The sequence below is a fragment of the Dermacentor albipictus genome, chromosome 4 (genome assembly GCF_038994185.2).
Source record: "Dermacentor albipictus isolate Rhodes 1998 colony chromosome 4, USDA_Dalb.pri_finalv2, whole genome shotgun sequence".
In the NCBI taxonomy this organism is placed as follows: domain Eukaryota; kingdom Metazoa; phylum Arthropoda; class Arachnida; order Ixodida; family Ixodidae; genus Dermacentor; species Dermacentor albipictus.
The window spans coordinates 116,035,606-116,062,773 of record NC_091824.1 but is presented as its reverse complement, the minus strand read 5'-3'; the positions used below and the strand labels follow the sequence as shown (position 1 = coordinate 116,062,773).

Here is a 27,168-nt window from a genome sequence, read left to right as displayed (position 1 = left end):
GACATAACATGACCAGAAAGGTTTATAACGACGGGACGCTTATTTAGTTGAAGAAAAACAGCGTTACAAAGATGCGGACTAAAGGAAAACATGTACGACTCACAGGCGCGTCTTCGTAGCGCTGTTTTTTCTTGAAGTACGGTAACCCATCTCGCCAACAGCACGCTTCTGCACTTATTAATTGTTGTGTTTTGGTTGAAAGGCTCAATTTCTATCTTCGTTTTTTTTTTCGTCAATGGAGAATTGGTGCACGCGTACAAAAAAAAATTGCCACTTCAACTTATTACGCTGTGCTGGCTCACGTCAAATATGCAATAAGTCAACAATCTAAAAAGAAGATGCTGCTAGAAAACTATCACACATTTTTGTTCTGGACTGGATAGAAAACGAGATTCATATTTACTGTCCGTTTTTTTGGAGGACGCTCAAAAGGCGAGGAATGGAACCATTATCAGCTGTACGCAACTGTCGTGAGCAGCGTGCAAGTTCTTGTTTTTTAAACCGCTCATCAATGTTTAGGGCTGTTGAAACTGTGGCTCCAGGAGACTTTAAGTGCATTTGATTTGAATATGAAATGCGTGGAAAATGCTCTCTCTCTCTGGTTTCGAAACGTTAGCACTTCTGATATTGCAGTTTGGCGATAAGAATCTGGACACGAGCAAATGGTTCAGCCTTAATTTTTAAAAAAATTACTAAAAAAAGACTAAAAAAAACACCAGGGTGCTGACGCTTGTCTCCTTTTCCTGGAAGGGCGGTAAAAATGTCATTACAAGGAAACATAATCACCTTTTACCGGTAAGATTTCTGCGACAAAAGATAACGGTGTGCGTAAGCGGAGTTCCGACGGACTGATAGGTGCATTGAAAGGCGCTGCCTAAAGCAGCGGCAGTTTTCACTAAAGTCAGAAAGACATACAAGTTGATTGTATAGCAGTACATTGAAAAAAAAGAAGCGGCATTGTCCTCCTCTCCGCGACGTAAGGCAAGCACTTTGCTATAGGTTACTGTTTTTACATGAACGCGGGGACGAACAATAGGCGTGCTGAACGCAAACCTGCCGCCGTGGCTCTTAATGAGAGCACCGCAGAATGCGAGGTGCTGATCGTTTTGGGATTGCAGTTTTCGTCCGCGCTCGAAAGTGCACTGCCATTCTGCAGTGTGGGCTGCTTTGTCAGCGTGCATTTTTGTGCTTGTTCGGCTTACTTCTTCCCTTTGTTCGCCTTAGCTGGCGATGGAAAGAATAACTAGCAGAAGAGACTGGTGTGTTTCCCATACCACCAAAGCTGTTACCAGGGGTCAAACAAACAAAAAGGAGGGGATAAAAAGAGAAGGAAATGGTTCAGACAGGAGCGAACGTTTCAACGAAAGGACTTGCCTACGTCGAGGATCCAACTGCCGACTTCCCTTGTATGGCGGCTGTTGATTACTTCGGGTCTATGACTTACTGGGAGTCCGCAATCTTGTTCTTATGCTGCTAAAATAGGCCTGGCAAGGGCGGAGAGCGGAGGTTGTCGCACATTCACACTGTAGTTTATAAATGTTGAGAAGACGAAACGAAGTTGCGCCATATCTTTAAGAGATCTCAGCTTTTGGCTGCGAAGAAACGTGGCTTGATCTAAGTTGAAAATCTTCAGTGTTGTTTACTATTGTCCCTTGGCTTGATTTCGAAGCAGCATGCACATGAAATACCAGCATTTCTATTGAGACCGCAGTTTAAAGCTTGAGACTTAGTACCGCATTTACAAAACATTTTCTGTGAAAAATTGTCGTGCCTATATAGTCCGCAATGCATTTGGGGCCACGTGGACCAAGAGACACATAATATAATGCGGGAATATCCCAGATATGATAATAAAAGGTACCATCTGATACATGCCTTATTGACCATGGACTGCAAGCCCACAACCGCTACAAAAAAACCCTTGGCCGATGGCCTACGGATACCTTATAAAGGCGAATGTTAGTGGCTTTCCAAGGATTTCTTGTAGGGAGTAATATAGTGAAAAATTGTTGATTCCAGTTTATGTTCCTTTCGACACCCATAACCATTTGGATTGCTGTGACTAGATTTCGTGTTTTCTGTATTTAGTACATGACAGCTGATTTTAAGTTCTAGGGCATCTTGTACGACATCTGTCATGATTTGCATTTATTGCATGTGAGCTGACTTTCCGTTCAAGTATGTTGTAAGTTGTCTCTTGTACATTTACGGGAGTTGATTTTGTGTTCAAATTTGTTTTTCATGTGCTTTCTGTGGGGAACTGTTTCACTGCATTAACGACACTGTACTGTCCAACCTTTTCCTTATTGTTACATTTCTATTTGTTCAGTGCCGGCTTCTTATGTTTCATTCATTCATTCATTCATTCAAACACCTTCAAAGCCATAGAGTATTACGAAGGGGCGAGGTTACAATGCTAAAAATGCTACACAACCGCAGCAATAATAGAAAATATCCAATACAATTGACATCCATAACAAGAATGATGCAACAGTTAAGTACCCATTGACAAAACACGTTCGTAGCAGCCCTTATAGAAGCATCAATATCTCTAATTGCGACAACATTAAGTGGCAGGCGATTCAAACACAAAGATGTACTGAGAATAAATGAGTCATCATAACGTTTAGTGTTTGAAACTAGAATACCTACTTTATGACGGTAATCAATGCGTTTAGAACTGTAGGATAGCTTTGTTAGTAGAATATCCTTAAAAATGAATTATTGCGATGAATCCTATGAAATAAACAAAAGCGGACAACTTTACTATGATCAGTAAGGCTGGGTAAAGAAAGTGTGTCCTTCATAGCTGTAACACTAACGATGCGCTGATAGTTGGAAAGAATGAAACGTCATGCATGGTTTTGTACTGCCTCGAACGCAGCTGTAAGTGATAGAGACCGGGAGCCCATATAGCTGCGTCATATTTTGGTTCACTTCGGGCCAATGTTTAACGAAGCTGCAACTTGAGAGATTATTCACATACACACAGCTTGTCTAATGTGAAAAGAGGTAGCCGGTGCCGACTAAAGGCGTTAAGATTTCCTGACCATCATGTATTAAAAAAAAGATGAAGCATGTTTGCACGCCCTCAAGTAGCTCCTCATAGAGCTGGAAAAACTGTGATATGATTATGGGGAGAATGAGAGGGAAAGGAGAGAGTAGAGGGACAGGAGAGCGAGAACGTGATGACAAAAAAGACAGCTGACCCAAAGAGTTTTCATAGATACATAGTGAAGCTCTGTGTGAATGCGTAACCAGTCGAAACACGAGTTTCTGTTTATTGAATGTCCGCACAAAGTGCCACGGAAGGTTTTATTCAGGCATTGTAGACAGGCTAATGCAATGCCACTGCCGCTGCCACAGTGATAACAATAATAATGATGATGATGATTTATTGGTGTCTCCTTTGAAACGGGTCGAGGACAAATCGTCGCAGCCTGTTTGAGTTACTTAGGTATGCTATCAATGCTTTTCCCCTTCGAGCATTCCGGTATACATCTCTTCAATCTTCTTTATCTACCTTGTACCGCTGCCTATGCCTGTAATGGATGCGGTCGTATCAGTATCTTTCCTGTTTTTTGTCCGTCAATACACCAAATGTCTCTAGCTTATCTCAGCTGCTGACTAGTTGGTTATTCCGTCTATTTTAAATCCAAGCGCTTCTGGAAGTTGTACGTTTTGTACTGGTCTCGCTGGGTGAATCCCCTCGCATTCCATAAGGATGTGTTGAGTGGTTTCCGCATTTTTGCTGCAGCGTACACATGCCTCATCTAATTGCGAGTATTTGCTCCAGCATGTTCTTAGGCGACCAGCTCGAGCCTGATATAGTGAGACACTTCCCTTTGTGACATCGTACAAATTTTTTTCTTTTAATTTATTTTTATCATTCTTGTAGATCTCCATGGCCTTTTTTGTTTCCATTCTTCGCATCCGACTCACTCTCTGTTTTTCTCTCTCTATCTCTTTCTGATTACTCCTGGTTCTCTATTTACATTTTCAGTTACCTTTTACTTGGACACCAACTTTCTTGACCTCTTCCTCCATTGTGCCCACGCTACTTAGGATGGTTGGATAGATGGATGTTATGAGCATCCCCTTTGGAACGTGGCGGTGGGTTGCACCCCCAAGCTCTTGCTATTTTACTGCCTGATGTCCTACCTAGGTTAAAAGAAACCCGCTATGAATTCCTGTAACCAAATTTTCTGGACCCCTATTGTGAACTTTGTTTTTGTACGCCTCCGTTTTTTGCCGTTTCCCTACTTTTCTCCCACCAATCTTCTAATCGCGTCTTACTAATCTCTATTGCGGACATGTTTATTTCCCCCTGCTCTCGCGGAAACCAAAGGCTCCAAGGAGGCCAGTGGTGCCTAAATCGACCGCTGGACAGGTTTCTCCACATTCTAATAAAACATGCTCCATCGTTTCCCTAGCTTTACCGCAACAAGCACATGCGTCTTTCTTGTATCTCGTTTTATAGGTGCGTGTTCTAAGACATCCTGATCTCGATTCGAAAACTAATGAGATTCCCTTTGAGTTATCATAAATTGTTTCTTTCCTCATTTCGTTTTTTCTTCGTAAGTAGTTACTCATGACAGGTTTCTGTTCCATTGCTGCCACCCATGAGATTATTTGAGCCTCTCTGACTTGCCGCTTGATGTTCTTTGTCGCTGTGTTGCTCACCCTTCAGACAGTATATTTACTGGTAAGCTTCCTAGTTTTTTTCCTCCACTGTGAATCAATGTTTTTCCTGTACAAATACTTCAACGCTCTCCCAGCCCACTTACTTTCTTCCATATTCCTCAGTCGTTCTTCATAATCAATTTTACTGTGAGCTTCCCTCACTACAAAACTTGTCCAGCCCATATCACCCTGCACAGCTTCATTTGTAGCCTTCCCGCGAGCGCCCTATACGGGGCGTCCCACTGACCTTTGGTTGCCATCGAGTCCTTACTGTACCCCTAATTTCAATCAAACAACCACATTTACAAAAGTAAGTCTCAGAACCATTACACCTTTTCACATACCCTGGAGCACATCGTAGCTGTTTTATTCCTATAGCGCTCTGTGCTTTAGTATGGCTGCATTTCTCTGCCCCTTTACTGTTACTGTGTTTTCCTTTATTTCCATATATCTATTGTCTTCGTTTATCGATATACTAAGGTATTGATATTCTTTTACCCGAGGTATTTTTTCGTCCTGTTTCGCCACTGTCTGTTCGCTGTTTTCATTGAATACCATAACACCTGATTTTCTAACGCTAAATTTCAAACCTAAATTGTCGCCTTCCTGTCCACATATATTAGCCAGACGTTGCAAATCACTGTGCTTGTTAGCTAGGAACACAATGTCGTACGCATAAAATAAACGTGAAAGCTGTTGCTCTACTACTGCACCCGCCTTTTTGTACGAGAGATTAAACCCGGTATTACTTCCTTCTAGCGCCCTCTCCATCACCACCATGTACATCATAAACAACAGTGGGGATAAAGGGCACACCTGCCTCAGTCCTTTGTTGATATAAACTTTCTCCTCGCTTCTCAGCCCTTCCCATTCAACGCAAACGTTATTTTATAGATAACTCTCATTCAAAAGCTGTAGAAAATCGTCGCCTAGGCCTTCGCCTTCTAGAATATCCCCGATATAATTGCGGTCTACGTTGTCATATGCTCCTGTAATGTCTAAAAAGGCCATGTATAACGGTCGGCTTTCTGCTCTTGATATTTCAATACACTGAGTAAGAACAAATGAGTTATCATCCAAACGCCTACCTATTCTGAAGTCATCTAGAAGTCCTCCCAAAATACCATTATTCTCTGCCTATGCTTGCAGTTTTAATTTGATTGCCTGCATTGCTAACCTGTATATTACCGATGTAATGGGCAATGGTCTATACGAATGAATATTATCTTTCTCGCCCTTACCTATATAAATTGAATGCATTACTTTGTCGCGAACTGTCTGGTATTCGACTATCCATTAAAGTTTTTGCCACTGTTTTCAGAAGAGCTTCTTTACTATTTGGTCCTAGTTCATTAATCAGCCTAACGGGAACCTCGTCTAGCCCAGTGGCTGTGCGCTTAAGAATTTTCTCTTCGGCTTTCTTCCAGTTGAAATTTGTCAGCACCAGCTCCTTTTCCATCTGGTTCTATTTCATACTCTTTCTTTTTCTTCAAATAAAACCCCACCATTGCCTTGGAGAAATCCACCTGTTATTTTTTGGATGTAATTTAGTGACGCTTCCCATTCCAGTTTGTTTCCAACATCGTCTAGGATATGGTGTCGTATTGTTGTTGGCTTCCTGCCTACTAATTTCATGTGGTTCCAAGATATTCTAGCTGCGGCCTCCTTTTTCTCACGTATTTCTGACAACCAGCGTTCACTTTCACCTTTTAATTTTGCTTGCACCAGTATTTAAACCATACACTTTTTCTCGCGGTATATTTCCCATTTACTGGCTACTTCACCCTGCGGCAACTGTGTGTTCTTTGCCTGCCTGTGCTCTCTGAATGCTTTCTGTCATTCGGCGATCGCTTCTCGTATTTCCTCGTTCTACCAGCATTTCGGTTTCCTTTTTCCTTTCCAATGAACATGTTGTTTCTCTTTCCATAATTCTCTCGTTATCACACTTAAAAGCTCACCATATTCCTACTCTTTGCTTTGTCATTTGCCAAGTTCTTCCTCCACTCTTGTGACTATATTTGTTATCTGTTCAGCGTTCAAATTTGGACTGGGCATTTTGCACTCCTTGCTCCCTTTCCAAATTACATATCCCATTTTCAAAATGATGCGTTTATGGTCACTCCCTATGTTGCTACACCATAACTCGTCAGTGATTATTTCTTACAACTTACTATGCATTCCATCTGTCATCAGACATCAATGAATGGTCGTTTGCCGGTTTCCCACTTCCCACGTGATCTGCCGTTCACATTTAGGCTTTGTATTTACAACTTACGAGGTTATGTTGCTCACAAAGATCTAGCATTGACTTCCCGTTATTGTCGGTATAGCCATCTAGATCCTGTATGTGGCCATTCATGTCACCTAATAGAATAATTTCAGCATCATTCCCGAAACACTTAATATCAGCACTTATGCATTCCACTAATCCTTGATTCTCCTCTCTGCAATTATTTTCGGACCACAAATAGGTTACGCCCAGCCAGATTTTCTTTCCACTCATTGTACCTGATAACCAAAGATGATCTTGAGATTTTTAACTTACCCTTTCCCATTTGGCTCCCTGATGGATGAGCATTCCGACTCCCCCTCCCTTGCCTTCCGATTTAGTTCTGTTGCACCCTTCCCAAGCATGATTCTCAATCAGTGGCGGCTTTTCCGAGTCTCTAAGGTGCTTTTCAGTCACCGCATACACTCCTATTTGTTCTCTATTGAACTGCTCCTCAATCTCTGCCCACTTTTCCTTTCTTCTGCCGCCCTGCATGTTTATGTAGGCTATTACATGGCGAGCTCCTTTTCTTCCTTTCGTCCTTTTTCTGTTATTGACGGCGATGATATACTGAGGTTCCCTTAGGGGACCTTCATTACCATCTACTCTGGCCTCCTGAGCACCCGTGGGCCCCCTAAAAAGCAAGAGTGCGCAAGTCGCCGACTCACTTCTCATCCAAGCCTGTAATTCAAGTGGATCCCATTTCGTTCAAGAGTACCACAACTTCTCACTTCCCTGTTTACTCCGACAGCCTCGAATCCTTTCTCTCGGCAGGTTTTCCATATCGCCTCATTAGCAGCCACGACGGATCTTTGTACGTGACTGTCACGTACGGGCACCTCCGGCACCGTGCACACCACGATCTGCACTTGAGGGGAGAGCTCGCGCAAGTCGTCTACCCCCTTCGCCAATCGCTGGGCTAGTCCTGTTCCTTTCCTGTTTAGGACGTCATTTAGCTCGCCTGCTAATATAACAATGTAGCGCACGTGGGCATTTTCCGCGAGCCTTGCTTTTGCTGCCTTCACGACGGAACCCAGTGCCCGCCCTGGAAATGTCCCTACCGCCACTCTTTTATCGCCTTTCACCCGCTCCACAAATGCTTCTGAGCACCTAGCCCATGATAATCACCATTTCACTCTCTCCTACCTCTCCATGCTCCCCTTTGCCCTTTTCCGCGGGATTCAAACTTCACAAGGTGCATTGACCCCTACGCCCTGCTTTTTCTGTGTGGCGGCCTCAAGGTAGGTGCCGCTCTTTTCAGGCACCCTCTCCCCACGTTGTACGCAATCCACGTGTTTTGCTGACACTCCCTCTCTTATCACGTCACGACCATTCTCGTTCACAATGGCGGCCCTGTTCAGCTTTTCCTCGGCTGCTCGAAGTCTTTTCTTCACTACCTTCCGTGCGTCACGCTCAACATTTAGCTCATTTTTTAGCTCTTCGACCTGTTTGACAAGCTCATCGTGGAAAGCCTCCATTTTCTTCAGCCTAGCATCGATATCGCAGTGTCTGCCGATTGACTCGATTCCCTCTCCATTCTCATCCGTCCCCTCGTATGCCTTGATGGACACCCTGCACACTGCACGCTTTCCCGGTTCTCTTGTCATGTATTGCACGGCTTTTTGTAATGCAAATACCGAAGCTTTCACAGCACGTGGCTTCCAGCAAAAACCGATTCGCACAGAATCTAAATCCTTAAAATGCCGCAAAGCAATGCCTCCCAGGACGGATGTTACGAGCGTCCCCTTTGGATCGGGGCGGCGGGTTGCGCCACCACGCTCTTGCTATTATACTGCTTAATGTCCTACCTAGGTTAAACAAGAAAAAAAAAAACACCATGAACTCCCACAACCAAATTTTCTGATCCCCTATTGCGAACTTTGCTTTCGTACGTCTCCGTTCTTGTCATTTCCCTACTTTTCTTCCACCAATCCTCCAATCGCCTAACCCAGGTACGCGGAGGCAAGCGGCATCTGGTGGTGGTGCAAGAAACCCAGTGGCGATGTCGCGCGCGTCCTCCGCTGTGATCGGTTGACCTATTCGGCTAGAGAACAGCCACGCGTATCACCCACGGTCCCGAAATCTGGCTAAAAATTACGACTAGTGGAGTTTCACTGGGAAATTCCCGTCGGCAGTTTCCGGGCCGCATTCGTATTTCGCGAAGGGACAAGTTATGTTCATGCACCGGTTGCGGTTAGAGTACGATAACGTTTTTTCGTAGGAATGTTGTAATAAATCTCGCAGTAATATTTTTTTTAATATCAAGGACTATCATGGAAGAAGAGAGAAAAGGCTACGGCGTGGTTGTCTGCACTCTCATTCCGCAACAAACATGTATTATGTACGTTTGATCACATGTATGTATTGCTCCTTTGTCATTCCTCCCTTTTGTGTGATTATATTCCCGTATAGTCACCTCATGTCGTACCCACTCCCCTGCTATAATGCTTCGGCGTTGCAGGGTGTAATGTAAATAAATAAATAAAATATTCTGTTTCTGTGTGCTTGTAGCATTCGATTCCTTTCCCATACCATTCGAAAATTGCATATGCCAAAATAAAAAGAAATAAAAAGAGAGAATAATAAAAAATCCAACCATAGGGGCGATAAGCAAAAACAGAAACTTTCTGTGAACTGTCGCCTTTCTTCGCCACTTTGTAGCGCCTCTTGAATACAAGTGAGAATGTCACTCATGTCAAGCTCCCAACAAAGGAGCTGTGACAAGGCACAGGCAAGCATTCACAGACAGGCATGCTGTGCTAAACAACCCGTGGTCATAGTGAGCTGTACCGTTCGATTAAGGTATGGTGTTCACGCACGCGTCGGAAAAAAAAAATAAAGGCTTCTCTGGGACGCACATTTTATAAATTTGTAAGGTAACGAGAATTCTGGAATAGAAGCAAGAAGGATTCAATGACTGGGGGTTCAGAGAAGGATAGGTGCAACATAGAAGACAAACATGGCTGTTTGGGTTAAGGATGCAACGTGAGTGGTAACCTACAGGGCGATATTAGGAGGAAGGAGGTTCAAGAAGTCACGTGACTTTCTGTGACTTGACTTTCGTGTTTGATTTCGTCGGTGTATATATATATATATATATATATATATATATATATATATATATATATATATATATATATAATATTACCTCATTTTACATTACTGTGCGTTTTATGTGACATCGTTGGTGAGTCACCTTTACCGCATTAATGCGAGCTATAGGATTACGTTCCAGCTTTTTGTGTTATCTCTCTTGGGAGTTTAGGTCGTATTATGTCACCTGGATTAAACTCTCACATCTATGTTTTTAACCTTTCTTTTTTTCAGTGGCGGCTTGTTTTTTTAATTTTTAGCTTGTAGCCGTTCTGCGTGAAAATGAGCAGCTGATGGTGCCCAAACGCGTCAACATTTCCTACATATCATGTTATCGAGAAAAATTGGTGTCCCGTTCAAGTTTTTGATTGGCCTAGTTTGACGCGAGAGCAACGTTTCTTATGATGGGTGTGTAACTGGTGAGGATATATGTTATATCTTATCGTTATAAGGGTAGTCATTCTATACTCATGCCATATGCCTATGCTATGTGCGAATCACGAAACCTTATGGCACACGAGGTGGAAATCTCGCTGCCAACCACAATGCCAAATTATAAGTTGCACTAATAACTGCACCCCATATGCTTTCCCTCGCATATGTAGCGTACAACGAGCGAGGTGTGATGAGAGCTTGTCGCACTTTGACTTTACGCAGAACATTACGGCGATAGGAATGACTATGGTAACGACGACGGCGAAAATTCGCCTGGAGTTTTCATATACTTGCATAAACGAATCAGAGTTCGCGTTTACGGTGGTGCGGGCGTGAGACAGCAGTCCTCCGGAACCATTCGCACAGTCTTGTAGTACGTTTTCAAGCTGGCTTCGTAGTGATGACACAAGGACGGTAGAAACAAGGAGACCGCAGGGCAGCAAGCTTTCATCTGAGCAGCATGTATAGAAGATCTTGGAGAGCTTGCCTTTCGTCTAGTTGGTACGTACGCTTTAAAACAGGAAAACAGAAAAGAACACAAAATAAAAGAAAAGAGAAACAGCGCGAAGAGCGGTCAAAGTGTGCCTCCTTTCCTTGGCCCATTGGTAGTGCCGTTTTTTTTAAATGAGCATGTATCTACATTTTGATTACGTGGGGGCGCACTTCTGCGGCAGCCGAATACATAACTGCAATGAGATGGTTGAAAATATAATTTTTATGCTGGGCGCGACGATGGTCCCTCAGACCCGACGAGCCTGCTTGCTGGTTTGGAACGTCGCTTTATGCACGTAACATACACACACGCGAGAGAAAATAACACGCATATAATCTAAAGGGAGGTAAGTTGTCCCGTGACGCTAAGGCACCGTTAAAACAGACCGAATCAGTGTCGACGCAGGCTCACCCGTTGGCGAAGCGAAAAATTTAGTTGAGCGATCAGAGATGCAGGTCGAAGTCCCGTTGGCGACGAAGGTTTCAGCACCAGCACGTGAGGGCAGTCGAGGGAGCCGGAGTCATGATCGCGCGAGCGTTGGTGAAAGAACTTGACCGGACATGTCATGGTTGTAACTGCAACTCGCAGACCTGGCGATGAAAATTAGATACTCGCACCTCAAGCCTCGGTAGCTCAATTGGTAAGAGCATCGCAAGCGTAATCCGAAGACGTGGGTTCGTACCCCACCTGCACTCAGTTCTTTTTTATCCACTTTTATTTCTATTAATTTACATTTTTTTAATTGAGCACAAGTAATTTCCCCTACGCTGTCCTTGGTGTCATTGTTTGTTGACTTCTTTTGACATGACTATACTATATTATATATTTATAAATTATGCTTTTCGTGTTTGCAAAAGCTTTACACATCAAGCACCAAGGAACTAGCGTTATGAGCGAATAGTAAAATTTGCTTTCAACGACACACGTGGCTATGTAGTTTTGCGAATGAACCGTGAGTTTGTGCTCCATTTCCGCAGCTGTACAGACTTTAATAGTTTACTGACTCGGCGTGATGTATTGCGACTTAATCACAAGGCCGTGTCCCTGTCCGCGACGGTTGGTGTTCTTTGGAAGATAAGCTAAATATTCAACCGTTAATGACCTCCTAATGCGGATATTTATAGAATTACAATTCGAAAAAATGAATATACGCCGTGTTTCGGCAATTCCTTGCTCCGCGAGAACGCAGTCAGGGCACGAGCAAATTAATGAAAATGCCGGTATTTTAGCCAGAGCGTAGCAAATGACAAAGGGTAGTCCTCCACCTGACGTCAACTGAGCCCCATTCACATCGCACCGTCGGGCGCGCGCGAGGCCAGTGGTAACAGACTGGGCTCTAAGAGATGGTAAATGCAGTCGTGGATGACTGAGCATTGGATGGTATGGTGAGAAGAAGAAAGTTGCACTCACAAAATAAGATGGACTGACGCAAGACCGGAGCAAATGGAAATGTATTGCACAGGCTTTAGCCCAGCAGGACGCATGAAGTGAAGTGGAAAAGCGAAAATAATATTCCAGAACATACGTCTGAATGTTCATGCTTGAAAGCTTTTGAATTGATGTTTCGAAAATAGTGAGTGAAATGTAATCCATACCGAGGCTCAAATAATTATTTTTTTTAGGAACGTTGAAGAGTGCCAAGGGTTGCTTTGCCGTCCATAGGATGGTCATTTCTTTTCTTGTATTTGGGGCACCAAGGATCCCATCTGCTGTCTTTCATTTCCAGCACAGTAAATCGTTACTGGACGAAGAGAGCATAGGAAAAACACGGCGTCGAGATAAAACAACTTCAAAATAGTGAAATTGCGCAATGTTTCGTGATTAATCGCGTCGAATTTCCGCGGATGTGGAAAATACAATATTCTAAGAGCGAGCGAGCGAGAGAGAGAGAGAGAGAGGAAGAACCTATAATGATAAAAACTGGCAAACTAAAAATTAAGTTCGCAGTATCAAGCACAAAGGGAAATGCTAATTATTCCGCCAATACGCACTGAACGCGTCATCGGAAACTCGGAACGACATCTTTGATGTCACCAAACTTTATTCGGGAACGCGCATAAAAAGCGTGAAATAAATGTATAATTCTAGGCTTTCTCTTGAGAAGCTAATTCGAGGGGTTAATTTTGTCCGCAGCCTTCTCACGTATTTGCTTTGCTCGTTTGTTTTAGATAACGGCGATCAATAATGAATTTTGGTGTACTATTTCTACAGTTATTACGGGTAGCGAGCGATCGGCGAGTAATTTTGTATTCTCTGGCAAACATTTTTTTCAACGTCGGTCACCTGAGCTTCTGCGTGCGGAGTCAGAGAAAGCGATTATTCATTTTTATGTCGCCATTGCCAGCGTTCTGTTGATAGCACAAAGCGAAACGCGTGTCTTTTATTTCCCCTGCTTAACTAGATCAGGGAGCCATCGGAAATAGAACTCGCTTCTCAGTGCATCACTCGCTTTTCGCTGGCAACAAAAAGAAAGCACCCTCAAGATTAATGAGTGCTCGAAATTTGCCGGCTCGTTTTCACTGAAGCGAAATTAACGGGTTTCATCTATAGGTGGCTTCGATCTTTTTCTCTTTCACTAATATATTCGGGTACAGAAGTGCTGTGTACTGAAGCAGAAGTGAGTTTCCCTTTTCCTGTACATAAATTAGAAAGTTAAGGTGGGCCAGCCCTCTTCTATAATATTATACGTTTTTACTGGCCATCTTGCTTAGGAATCGAATGCCGTAGTTACGCGATCCTACCGCGCAGTGAATTGTAATGTGTGCACATTTTTTAACGCCCAGAAAAGGAAAATGCAATGCGCTTGATCGTAACGCGCACCCGAATGACGAATAAAAAACTATATATGCCGATTCAACGCACATGTTGTAATCAATGCGAAGTGAATCTTTAGTAAAGCGGTTAGTTAAATGGTTTACAACCAACTATGGTGCGTATAAGAGCTGTGTCTTACCAGTACTCACGTACGGGGCAGAAACCTGGAGGCTTACGAAGAGGGTTCTACTTGAATTAAGGGCGACGCAACGAGCTATGGGAAGGAGAATGATGGGTGTAACATTAAGGGATAAGAAAAGAGGAGATTGGGTGAGGGAACAAACGCGAGGTAATGTCATCTTAGTTGAAATCAAGAAAAAGAAATGGGCATGGGCAGGACATGTAATGAGGAGGGAAGATAACCGATGGTCATTAAAGGTTACGCACTGGATTCCAAGGGAAGGGAAGCGTAGCAGGGGCGGTAGAAAGTTAGGTGGGCGGATGGGATTAAGAAGTTTGCAGGGACAACGTGGCCACAATCAGTACATGACCGCGGTAGCTGGAGAAATATGGGAAAGGCCTTTGCCCTGCAGGGGCGTAACCACGCTGATGATGATGATGATGATGATGATGATGATGGTGCGTACAATTTTGTTTGCTTTCATGGTATGCAACGTGTGATCTCATGGAACGTTTATGTTTGGCATCACAAAGGTCGCAACCTTAAGGACCAGCAATTTTTTACGCTTAGGCACTGCACCGCCCACAAGGTATGCCGAAATGGAAACATCCCCTCAGGCGGACGCATAGTGTGAGACATCTACGCAATGCTGACACAAGGACGAATACGATAGGGTAAAGAGTGGCGGTGACAGGTGTATGCACAGAGAACTGCGACACGTATTGAGCAACATTCAAGGATTCTGCCCACTCTTGTGTCACAGTGATACATCCCCATTATGGAGGACTGGCCAATAACGGACAGACACCCAGTGACACATAAGGAATTGCTAAATAAAAGCTAATAAAGTAAATCGAAGATTCAGTTGAATATTGCCACGTCTGGTATGCCTGGACGATAAAGGCAGCGACGGGAATTTTAGTGGACTCAATTTTTTAGTGTGAGGTATATTAAAACGAAAAAGACAGCTCCTCACTTGATCTCATTGAGTGATAATCATCATCATCATCATCATCATCATCACTACATCTTAAACAGGCTGTCTTTGTAATACACATGTCCTCGCCCCTGATTTTCGGCGCACCGTGACAATATAATTCACCATAGATCGGTGTGCTTTGAAGATACCTGTGAGCAGACATTATTGTTCAGGATAGGTGAAAAGTTGTCAACCACCCGACTGTAGTGCGAAGCTACAAAAGAAACCCCTACGGTTTTCTCAGAAAGAAGGCGTAGCAGATGAAGCGAAATTCTTCCTGATCAGAGTTTCGAGCCCGGGACGAACGCCGTAGTAAAGTGTTGGTCCCGCGCTCTAAACCCGGACCAGGAACTTGTTCCTGTGGGCCGACTTCCAGCATTTGCGTTAGTTGGTTAAGTTCGCGCCACTCAAATGCTCATCTTACTAAGTTACCTTTTACCTCAATCATATTGCCCAATGAAGTGGAGTAGTTTCCTCAGCAGGGTAAAATGCGCATGCCCAGATAAAGTGCGATCGACACGCTACGCAAGCGTGCTCGTAGTGAAGTAACTGCACTGTTTCTGGTATCATTAGAAAGAAGAACCCAGTTCGCATTCTAGAAACAGCACAATCGGAAAATGTCAGTTATCGATTCATAAAGATACACTAATTCTCGCGACAAGCAGCGCAAAAGCATGTATAGATTTGATTTCCAGTTTCTTTCTAGAATCTCGATATTACTTGTGTACTTTAGGCTGTTCCGCCGTTTATTACTTGAGGATTCACCAATCGTACCTAATGCAATTCCAGAGCAAGTGAATAAACGTCGTTATTAAAGCTAAGAGCCGCTAATTAACATTACTACGGACTTTTGAACGTGTTCTTAAGTTTCCCAATGACAAACGAGTATTCGCGGTAGAAGGGCGGAAAAGGGTGTTTAGTACTAGTACTAAGAAGACATGAGAACAAGTTGGCAAGCGTTATAAATTCTCGCCTTCTGACGTGCGTGAAACCTCAGGTAGGGTGCAACACGCGAACAAACGAACGTACTTCAGAAGAACTTCAGTTTGGCCTAGTTGGTATTTACTGCAAATCATATTGACCGCAAAAAAGATGGGGACAGAGGAAGAAAACACATAAACAGCAGTTGAAAGTTACCGCCTGTGCTGTTTATGTGTTTTCTTCCTCTGTCCCCGTCTTTTTTGCGGTCAATATGATTTGCAGGAAACGAACGTACGAACTGACCTGCGGGGACACCTAGGCAAACAGCTGTCCTGAATATAGTGATAGACTCTGATAAAAGAATCGAAGGAGAAATCAGAAAGGGTAACATGCGACTGGACGAGCAGGCTGCTGCTTCCTGTCTATGTAGCTCTGCCTGCATTTACTATTATTTTCTGGTCATCTTACTGGTCGGAAATGTTCAAGACGCCGGACGACTCGAAAACATACCTTCCGTACCGGAGACCGAGGGGTGCTGCGCCATGCCAGTCAACAAGGATGAGTCAGCAATCATCGGGGACCCCGACGAGGCGAACCTTTCAGACCTAGATATGGACGAGGCTGGCTTCCGAATCTTGCGGCATCGTAAAGACAGCACGGTAGGCATTCCTGGGTTAATCCCTGCAGCACCAGAAAGAGCTGATTTAAGGCAAGTGAACTCCATTGTCCTATATTCTTAGATTGGAATGATTCTCGGTGGAGCCCAAGTCAAGAGCCATTTCGCAGCGCAGGGAGCACAGAAGGACAAGCTAACTCCCTTATAGAGACCAAGAACATCGGTGGCATAGCCATATCTGCCCGTGTTCCACACAGCTATGCGAAAAACACGTGTATTGTTGGTGGAGTCCCAAAGTCGCACTCGGATGAAGAGCTGCTCACCTGCCTGAGACTTCAGGGTGTTTTCCATGCGACAAGAATCATCTGTCGGGTCCAAAGCTCGTCATCTGAATGGGAGTCAAGGAGCATGGACTCTGCCTTTCTCACATTTGCTCCAAATTGTGAGCGCCCAGAAAAGATTAACCTTGGTTTTACGAGACAGGAGCATTTCGACTACGTGGAGACACCACCACGCTGTTTTAAGGGCCACCGCTACGGACATGTAGCTAAGTACTGTCTTGGGGAGCAGGAATGGAAGCGCTCTGGGGGACCTCATGACTTTAAGACATGTTCATATAAAGACAATTTTATGTGTGCAAACTGGGGCGGCGACCACCCAGCTAGGTGGCTGATGTCCTGCAAGGACAGCCGCTCAGTGAAGGAATAAGATGTTTGTCTTGGGTCCAAGGCATATTTAACAGGGATAAGCGGGCTAGTTGGTGCTCGTTATTAGCGCACCATTGAACAAGGAGAAGACGTCCAACGCACAAGAACTAAGCGGTTTATAAACAGAATACGCATCTTTCTTTTATTGAAATGAAAATAAAAGAAAGAGACGTAGTCACCTTATAATGGTGACGGCTACTCCTTATGTTATAGCGGAAACAACAATATAAAAAAATATGTAAGAAAATGAAAAGAAATCACGTCATACGGTCAGAAATCCACAACACACAGTCCTCTACACCCGCGAAGATAGCAATATAAAAGTCAAATTCAAGTTGCACAACAATGAGTTTGTAAACAAAGTCACAAACAGACACAAACGGCCATGATGTGGACTGCGATGAGCATGTACACAGGTGAGGAATTACACAGAGTGAAAATAATGCACGCGCAGAATAAAGAAAAGTATAGTACGTAATATACGAGAAGTAATAATTGCAAATGATAGAAGCAAGTTATAGTAACATCGTGTGATTATTCAGAGCGATATCTAGTACTTGCTAAAGATGCGTCTTTCTTCATAAATATGTTCAAGCGCGTTCAATGCTTTTCGCTGTGCTATTTTCGATGGCCATTTGCCTAGCAATTTTGCGAGTGAGAAATTCTGCCGAGGATCAGTGGAGTGTAGCTCTTGTTCTAGCTACCGTCTTTGCATCGCGTATATGGGGCATTCGAGGAGTAGATGGCGAACACTCTCATCGTCGTGGCCACAGGAGCAAGTCGGGGAAGGAAGCCGTTTCATGCGATATAGGAAATGTTTAGTGTATGCTGTCCCAAGGCGTAGTCGATGAATTAGTGTCTCGATACTTTTAGAAGGTTCTACATCAAGCTGGTATTTGAGTTGAGGGTCTACTTCGTAAAGAATTGATTCCTTAGCATTTTCATTAAACCGGGTTGGCACACACAAGTCCTTTTTTAATACTCTCAATTTACGTTTCGTGTGATAAAGGGATGAGTTGAATTTCTGCATCGTTATGAGCTGATCTTGTCAACGAGTCCCCTAATTCATTGCCTGCTATACCAGCATGTCCCGGGACCCACTGTAATATCACTTCATGTTTCCTTTCATTAGCCTGAGCTAAACTGTCTCTTGCACTCCACCTTTTGACATCTCAGGACTTGCTGATGCAGCTTTTAAGGCTCTGTGAGCCCCCCTCAGGCGCGACGCTTCTCCTGCGGTTAAGAGCAAGAACTCGCTCCAATTTCCATGCGGCGCTCAACACATTTCAATTTTATGCGAAGCATATTACGAGAGCTCAACCCAGCTCTTCAGGCGCGGTGGTGTCGCCTTCAATACCACGTGACACCGGGACGTCACGACAGAGGAGAAACGGGGCTCCAACTCGCGCCGTCGCTCGCGGCGTCGCGGCGGTATATAAGCAGCTGCGCTTGCCTCTGCTAGACACTCACGAGGTGAGATGCCTCCTGGAGACAGAGCTGCTCGTTGGAATGAGAAGCGAAGGTTGCGGCGTGCTACAGAGACTGATTTTCTAGGTGGCTTTGGCTCAACTCTTGCAAGATGGGCTGGGTGGGAATCGAACCAGGGTCTCCGGAGTGTCAGACGGAGACGCTACCACTGAGCCACGAGTACGATGCTTCAAAGCGGTACAAAAGCGCCTCTAGTGAATGCGGTGTTGCCTTAGAAACGAGCTGTTTCTAAGGCTCAGGCGTGCGTCGCTTGCTCAGGCGCACATTTAGTTGCCGCGCCGAACGCTGCGTTGCTCGACGCGCACCGCGTCAAATGCGGGGCGCGTAGTCGCTGCGCCGTAGCCCATTGTCTTACACTCCTTGGTGGGTCGACGGGAACGCTGTCGCGTTCCACTCTTGAAGACGAAGCAGAGTAACGCATGAGTTGTTTCTTCGTCTAGCCGAACCAAATATATCCAAGCAACAGCAGTTCACCAGGCTAAACAGTGGTTCAACAACTAAAATAAAGGCTAGTATGTTTCGCATCCTGGGCTTAACCTTAGCTAAGCCACAGCCATATTTAGGATTGGAGTGGCCTAAACGGAGTCGTCTGGACCCGCCATGCTCTTTTTCAGGACGTTAAGTGTAGCCTCAGTGTATCCCACGTACTGACGAAACGCACCATTTCAACTGCCGCGGCAAAGTTTCTTGTGCTAGACCACTTGAGCACAGCGTTTGAAAGCCACGTACAAGAGCACCCACACGGGTCGGTGTGTGCACAGACAGGCAGCTGCGCAGTGGCATTCTACGTACCTTCCCTTGATGTGTCATGGTCAGGCCACCTGGATCGCGTAGTTTCGTCTACAACAGCAGAAAGTGCCGCCACTACCAGGGCCTTGCCAAAACTGCGCGCTTATTCCGCACGTGACGTCGTGGTGCTGACGGACTCGAAATCATCGTTACAACGACTACACCGTGGCGCACCTCCAGACAAGTTTACAAGGCAATCTCTGGCACTGACCAAAGTTCTAACGAGCAAGGGATTTGATGTCAAATTTCAATGGATACCATCCCACGTAGGAATTGAAGGAAATGAAAAAGCTGACGCTCTTGCACACCTGGCATTAACATGTGTCCCAAAAGTAAGAGCGCCAAAAATTTTTCATAACCTTAAAAATGCAATCCGCATTCACTTTAGGTTGATCCACCAGACAACACCCAGCCTGTGCGACCCATGGATTTACTCTGGAAGAAGCAACGCTGTTGTACCGCATCTGAATTGGCTCAAGACTGGCTGATGCGCGCCCCCGTGTTGTGCCTTCTGTGGTGACATCGCCGACATCGAACATTTCATTTAGATATGCCCGCAGTTTGGCACAGATAGGAAAGGGATGGTCGACAGTCTGCAAAAGAATGGCCTTTTGCGCAGGAATTTTGAAGACGTCGTTTTCCCCGGAGGGCCTGTGGCAATCAGGAAGAGGGTGTAGTGACTGCTTATCCCCTTCATGCGAGACACTGGGCTCTTCGACACCTGTTGACACACACAGTGACACTTACAGGAGGCTCCGGTGGAACAATTGCCGGCTATGTATGCTAGGCTAACCCCGACTGCTGCAACACCACCACCACGACCGACTAGAAATCTTCCTTGTTAGTTTAGCACCCTCATGACACTTCGGATGGCTATGAAGTGTAATGAGGGCCTTCAGATGCAGAGTTAGCAAATAACGCGAGAGAACTACCACACTCTAGCCAGCCGAGAATAGCTGACACGCAACAGAATGCGGGAAGAAATGAAATCTTCCGCACAAAGGAAGACGTAGTGACTTGTTGTCCCATCTAATAACGAAGTCCATTGTGCGCCGAAAGGAAATGCTTCAGGAACGCAAATAAAGCAATAGGGCTTGCGAACGAAGGAAAAAAAGAAAGACCAACTGACAAACAAGGTCAAACAAACAGGAAGGAATAGCAGGAGCGAGCTTTCGGGATTCATTCGACTTGCTTTGGAATTCAAAACATCTTGTCGACTACGCTAAAAAATAAAGGGTTTCCACATGTTCTTGACTAAGGCGCTGGTCAGCGCTAGGTGTTGCATTGGCTCCCCGTCGGTTCTACAATGGTAATAAATATTGACCGCACCGATGACACATGAAAAGAATGGGAAGGTGGAACAGAAAGAGAAATCATGGGTGACCATGACTTGTTTGAAAACATGGCACCTATATTTACTTAAGGGCAGACCGGCACACTCCAGCAAAAAGATTGCTTTTGCTTGAACAAACAGCCCACCATTGTCCTTGCCAGGACCTACTGGATTGCTGTTTTAAACAGCGAAACGAAAACATGTAAACGACCATCTGCATCTCTGCTGGTTCAGAGGTGTTGCTGCCTGCTTCTCCGGCTTCATCTTTATTTTAACAGTTGAAATGCGATAGTGAAAAGAGGGAATGCAACCATGCCTTTGCATTGGACGCCAATGACTGCCTGCGACTCTGCTTGCCTTTGTTGCTCGAATATCCTCAGGCTATCCATGTTAATCCACATTTCTCTTTGAGAGGATGTGAGATGTGCTTGATAGTTGCGTCCTCACCACGTAAATCTCAGTTTTCTTAGTGAAACTGGCTAACCTAACCTTACCTAACCTAACTGGCTAACCTAACCACACCGTGGTTCATACATCGGTCTGAGAACGACAAACGCTAAACGTGAAGGTTTTTTTCATCTAATCTTCTCATTTGGCGCTGATAAACGCCGAAGGTTTTCTGTCTGTCTCGTCTCATGCAAAATCGATGAGCGATGCCGGATACACGACTGCCGACGTTCCTCATCGCGCCAGCATTGTGACAGGTCTAGTTACTGCCAGGGCACTGTTCCTGCTGCGCCGCAGAAATGGTCTCGCGTACGGCGCCGCGCCATGTCGCCTCCGCGCATATGTTAAAACATTCTGCGAGGAGCTCAAGCAGGACGCAAAACCTTGCTCTTGCTTTCAATGGTTCGTTTTCGGGCGAAACTGCTAATTTTTTGCTAAGATGGGGTAGTTGTTTCGAAAGTAGTGATAGCTCACCGCTTGTAGGCTTTACAACATCGAGCTGTAGGTTTTAAGCGACATTTAGCTTATGTGTTACTGCACGTTTCTGTTGCTATAAGTGGTTACATGTTAACGAGGTCATGTGGAGTGAGTGAGTGAAAGAACTTTATTGCAGATCCAGCGACGACGCGAACTCGTCGTGCGCCCGGCTAGTCCCACGGCGGGGCCAGCAGGTCTAGCCCACTGGCCCGGTCGCGGTCACGCCGGGCAGCCAGGATTTGCTTGTCTAGAGCGGGGCTACGCAAAAGCAAGTCCCACTCCTTTTTATTGAACTCGGGGTATGTCGATCCGCACTCCCAAAGCATATGTGCTAAAGTGGAGGTCTGTCCGCAGGATGGGCAGGCGTCGCCGCGATATACGTCGGGCTAAACCTCATGTAGAATGGACAGACATGAATACGTGCTGGTCTGTAAGAGTCTGAGAGAGACTGCTTGCGCCCTAGTCAACTTGCGGTGAGGGGGTGGAAGGACCCTTCTAGACATGTAGAAGAATTTCATAACTGCGTTGTGAGTAGCGGCAGCTTCCCTGTGGCCATAGGGGGAAGGGAGTCGGCGCTCCTTACAGAAGCGCGGTCGGTGAGGTCGCGCGCTGCCTCGTGAGCAGACTAATTGAGGTTCAGGGGAGCACCCTCGACTGACCCTACGTGAGTGGGACCCTACTAATCCTACCCTACTACTGACCCTACTAATCGGTGGCGGTCAAAATTAACCCGGAGCCTCCCGCTACGGCGTGCCTCATAATCAAATCGTTGTTTTGGCAAGTAATACCCCTGTCAAGCGGGCAAGTTAAGTGAACTTACGGGAAGTGCACTTCGGGACTTCGAGTCACACTTTAGGCAACGCGCTTCTTAACGGGAAAACAGAGTGCACTCGCAGTAAAAAAAAAAAAAAAAGAAAAATGGCGACATACTAAGAGCGCGTTTTTAAAGATGTGAATTAACAAGAGAAATCTGCTAAAAAGCGATTGTTTTAAGTAGAATTATATATAAAAACAAACTTGATCTATTTGTCTCAACAAAGAACGAAGATGCTTTTATAATAAGTGTGTTGCAAGTCAATGCTGGCCAAGACGAATGCCTAGCCAATCCAAAACATCATCGCGGCGTGCGGCGAGGCGGCAGTTGATCCTGCTCATAATCCTGCTAGAACAGAATATGAACGAGTATATATGAGCAAAGACGGCGAGCTCGATATTTAGCTACATTGCAAAATGCCATGCACACGGCTCAAAGCACGACCGGCGTAGTGAGCACGCTTTCACACCAAAATAAACACGAACTGAATGAACATGGCGGCGACGCAGTGCCGCATCATTCGGTGCCGTTATTTGCGTACATGATACATTCTTTTCTTTATTGTGCTGTTTCGCTTCTCGCTAAACAGAAATTATATTGTTAAAAGCTGCTCAATAACTGAGCAGCTTTTAACTTTTTTTTTTGAATAACTTTTGTGTCCAATTCTATGCATTACATTTTGCGTCGTTGAAAGCGTTGGTGGCGAGGCCAGGCACTCCTTCTAACCGTTGGCGGCGAGGCTACGCACTAGGCCAGTAAAGTGCGTTCCGTGAACGTACTCCGACTTGAGTGCACTCATCTGAGAGTACACTCCACTGCGACGTTAAGATTTGGGAAAGTGCATTTAAAAACCGAGTGCACTCGCCGTAAGTGCACTTAACTTGCCCGCTTGACAGGCGTATTAAACCCCAGAATTCAATTGAAGTCAATAAGCTTCTGCTGAAAAAAGTAGAAAACTATGAAGAAACTCCACTGGAGTTGTCTAAGTACGCGTGAGCATTGTGATGCCTGCTCATCTCCACGCAGCCCGCTGTCATTATCAGTCTTCACGAACGTGATGCGACCAGTATAAACGCTTATCAACCCTTATAAAACTTATCGTTATAAACCTTATCGGACTAGGTCCGACCGTTATCAATCCCTATGGGTCCTTATCAACCTTATCACAATTTATCCGACCATTATATGCCCTTATCGATCTTTAGCACCTTATCCATGAACATAGAACCATTATCAACCGTGATGAGACCAATAGAACACCTCATCCTTTCTTATCATACTTGTCAACGCAATGACGGCTTATCTCTGTGTTGAGCGATGCTAAGTGCGTGTGCTCTCAGCGATTGGTCGGATTTTGGTCAGTGAAGGAACGCACCAGCTGAAGCCGCATCCCGCGACTACCGAAACACATCGGGGATGTGGCCTGTTTGACATTAAATTTTCGCAAAATCGTAATTTTCTCATGTCTACAATGCTCCAAGTCGGCTATAGATGTTGTCCTATAAATGGCTTTTATTCCACCATCACCAAATCTTTCAACAAAGCCTTCATAGAAACCGTTGCCATTTCACAGTTGTTCAGTTGTTTTGTACCGCTGGTACAACACATCTATATGGTTTAGATATATTCACCTTGCGCAAGCGTGTCTTTCATGTGTGGCTAAATGTAATGCAACTAATTTTCTCATAAAACTACTTGTAATTCCATGCAATAAAGAAAAAAAATGAGTGAATAACCCAGTGGGTAGGACTGTCGGTTCTTATCGTGGGCTCGTAGTTCGAAATTCGATACTGCAAACGTTTTTTGTTCTTTCGAATTTATTTTGTTTTTATACCTTAATTTCTTTATAATGATTCCTTTTACGTCACTGACAGACCGATGGGTCTCGTCGTTGGGTAGGAATAAAAATGCTCAAGTATTTTTTGCGTGCTTACTTTCTTCATAAAAGAGAGAGAGAAAAACGAAGAGGGAAAGGTAGGGAAGTTAACCAAGGATGTCCCCGGTTGGCTACCCTACACTTGAGGCGGAAAAGGGAATAACAGGTAAGGAGAGAAAAGAAAAATAGTAGTCAATCCTTCATAGTCAGTCGCAGATGAATCTCCACTAACACAAGCGTTCATACAATCCAGTGCCCTTTAAGAAACCCAGAAGGGCTTTTGTGGCCTGTTGCATGCAAGAACGCATAGGCCATGGTCCAAGGATCTTTTCTTCTGAGAGCACTCTATTGCCTAGCAGGTTGAGTTTCGCTTGTAAAGTAGGTCGTTGAGCGTCAAAGGATGGGCAGTGACACGGAACATGCTCTAGAGTCTCATCGCACCCGCACAAATTGCACGCCGCACTGTTGGCTTTTCGTATCAGGAAGGAATAGGAATATTTAAATGCGAGGCCCAACCACATGCGACACAGTAAAGTTGTTTCGCGACGGGAGAGTCCAGGTGGCAGGTGACGTCACAAGTTAGGATCGATATAGTGCAAGCGTGAGTTGGTGAAAACCGGGGAATTCCATCGTAGAAGCATGATGTAGCGAGAAAGTGAAGCTGCATAAGTGGTCTGTGGAGATAGAATCGGCCGCTCGTAGTCTGTAGGCTAGCTTGGTAAGTCGCAAGGTCTTACGCCCTACACAGGTTCAGAGTATGCTTTGAATGGTGTGGTCTGTGCGTGTAATTCGAAGGCTGCAACAGACAGTACATACTGTAGCAGAAGACAACGTCGTGTGCATCGCAAAGAAGTTTATTAGACGATGGCTCCATCTCTTGGGAAAGCGCAGAAGGAAGGAGTGTTCCTCACTGCAGGCGGATCTACGACTTGCAAAAGTTGCCGGCAATTGCTCTGCTGGAACGCCACCTCTCAAACGCGATACGCTATGAGACACATCGCAGCAGGCATCAAAAACAAGTTTAACACCGAGCCGAATACGCTGTGCGCTTTCCAACCCAAAATGACCTACACGGCTCACCGCTCACTTTTCAACCTTGTATCAAGGAGCAACATTAAAAGGAGTTGGAGCACCCGTCTCCTAAATATCATATATGTTCTGACGGGAACAAAATATCACTTGCATTTGAGCGTGGTGCCGTCTTATGCTTGAGGTCATCCGTTATTATCTTAGGCTTTCAGGACACTTTCCTATTCAGGACACTTTAGTACGCAGTGCTCAATGTCATCAAGACCTTGACAATGCGCATATGACGACGATGGACCAAGTCTTGTCCTACGGCGCCATGCTGGAGTAAGTTTTCTGCATACCTCACTAAATGAGTTCAGTGCCATAGGAATCGCCGAGGTTTCTCTTTCCTTTCTACTCCATGGAAAGAGTTGCCGGCACCCCTTTTTGCGTCAAATATCCCATTAATAGAATACGGAGATAAGGGACATAGAAATTTAAAAAAAAAGTTTCAGGGTGCCACAAAAATTAATCTAAACGACAAGCACATGAAGATAAGGCAGATGCAGCTCCCGCAACCTGCATATACTCGTACGCCCGTTCGAGAATGCCTCACGGGAGAGAAAAAAAAAACAAAACAAAGAGAGCAAGACCGATAACCAACTTCTCGAGGATCCTGAGCATGGCACTTCCGTGTATGGTCCAGTTGTTCCATATATGAATGAACTTATGACAGCGCCTTTTTCTCCAGGAGGGAAAAGGAGGGAAGCAAAAAAAGCGATCCTGGCGAACGGAGAGAAACCAAAAAGAGAGACTAGGTTCCAGCACCGATAGTTACGTCGGCCCTCGATGCGAAAACAATGCTTAGTGGGCGCTGCTGCATTCCTTCCGCTTGGCACACGGCTGCGCACTTTCTGTGTGCGTGTGGGTAGTATCCAGAGTTCAGTGCAGTGCAGTGAAGCAAAAGACTCCTCAGTCGAGACTGCGGACGTGTGCGAGTGATTTCGAAAGTGTGGTCGCACACTTAGTTTACCATCTTCAGTACCTTGAATATGTTTCCGCTTGATTTCATCTGCTTCATTTCGTCTAATTCAATCATGATCCGATAAGGAGACTAATCTTGTAAATCACGGAACGACTTATTTCGAAACTTTAGCACTAGGTAAAATAGCGGTCGAGTAAAGAATTATACAACGCCCGGCAGTCAAGAAATAGAGGAAGACAGAAACGAGTGTTATTGTATCGAGCACTGCGAAATGCACACATGGAGCGGCCAAAATTGAGGTGGAATTTTACAATGAGTACCGCCGCAAATGTGGTAAATGAATAACACGCGGATACAAGTAACGCTGAGGTTAAGCGGCACACGACAGTGAGCGCTGATCTGGTTGCATCGGCCATTCATTGCTCCACAGTTAAGTACGTGAAGATGCGCTAGCCATACGGGCATACGAGCCCACACGAACACTCCGCTGCTCTCCACACACGTCTTGCACACACAGATATTGTTGGACTTCGGAGGAAGAACGTTTCTGTTCTCATAAACCCTTCCGCCTGTGAGCACAGTTCTTTGAAGCACGCGAAAGGCAGCGCCTCTAAAAGATAACAAGAAAGAAAGAGAAGCAGCAGGAGACTTGAAGTACACCAAGGACAAAGATACAGCAGTTTCGTTTTAACCCCAATGGACTTACCGAGTCCCATTTATACGACGTTCTATCGAGCCCTTAATATAGTATCGCTTGAAGTACCTCAACAGGTACGCCGTCTTATGTCGTTTGGAACGCCGATGATTGATCGGGACCTGC

The 27,168-nt window shown here is 45.0% G+C and overlaps 1 protein-coding gene across 8 annotated transcripts in view; it reads left to right on the top strand.

Moving 5' to 3' along the window:
• Positions 1–27,168, top strand: part of LOC135914649 (uncharacterized) — a 461,017-nt gene that overhangs the window by 108,115 nt on the left and 325,734 nt on the right. The gene's annotated exons all lie outside the window — the stretch shown is intronic.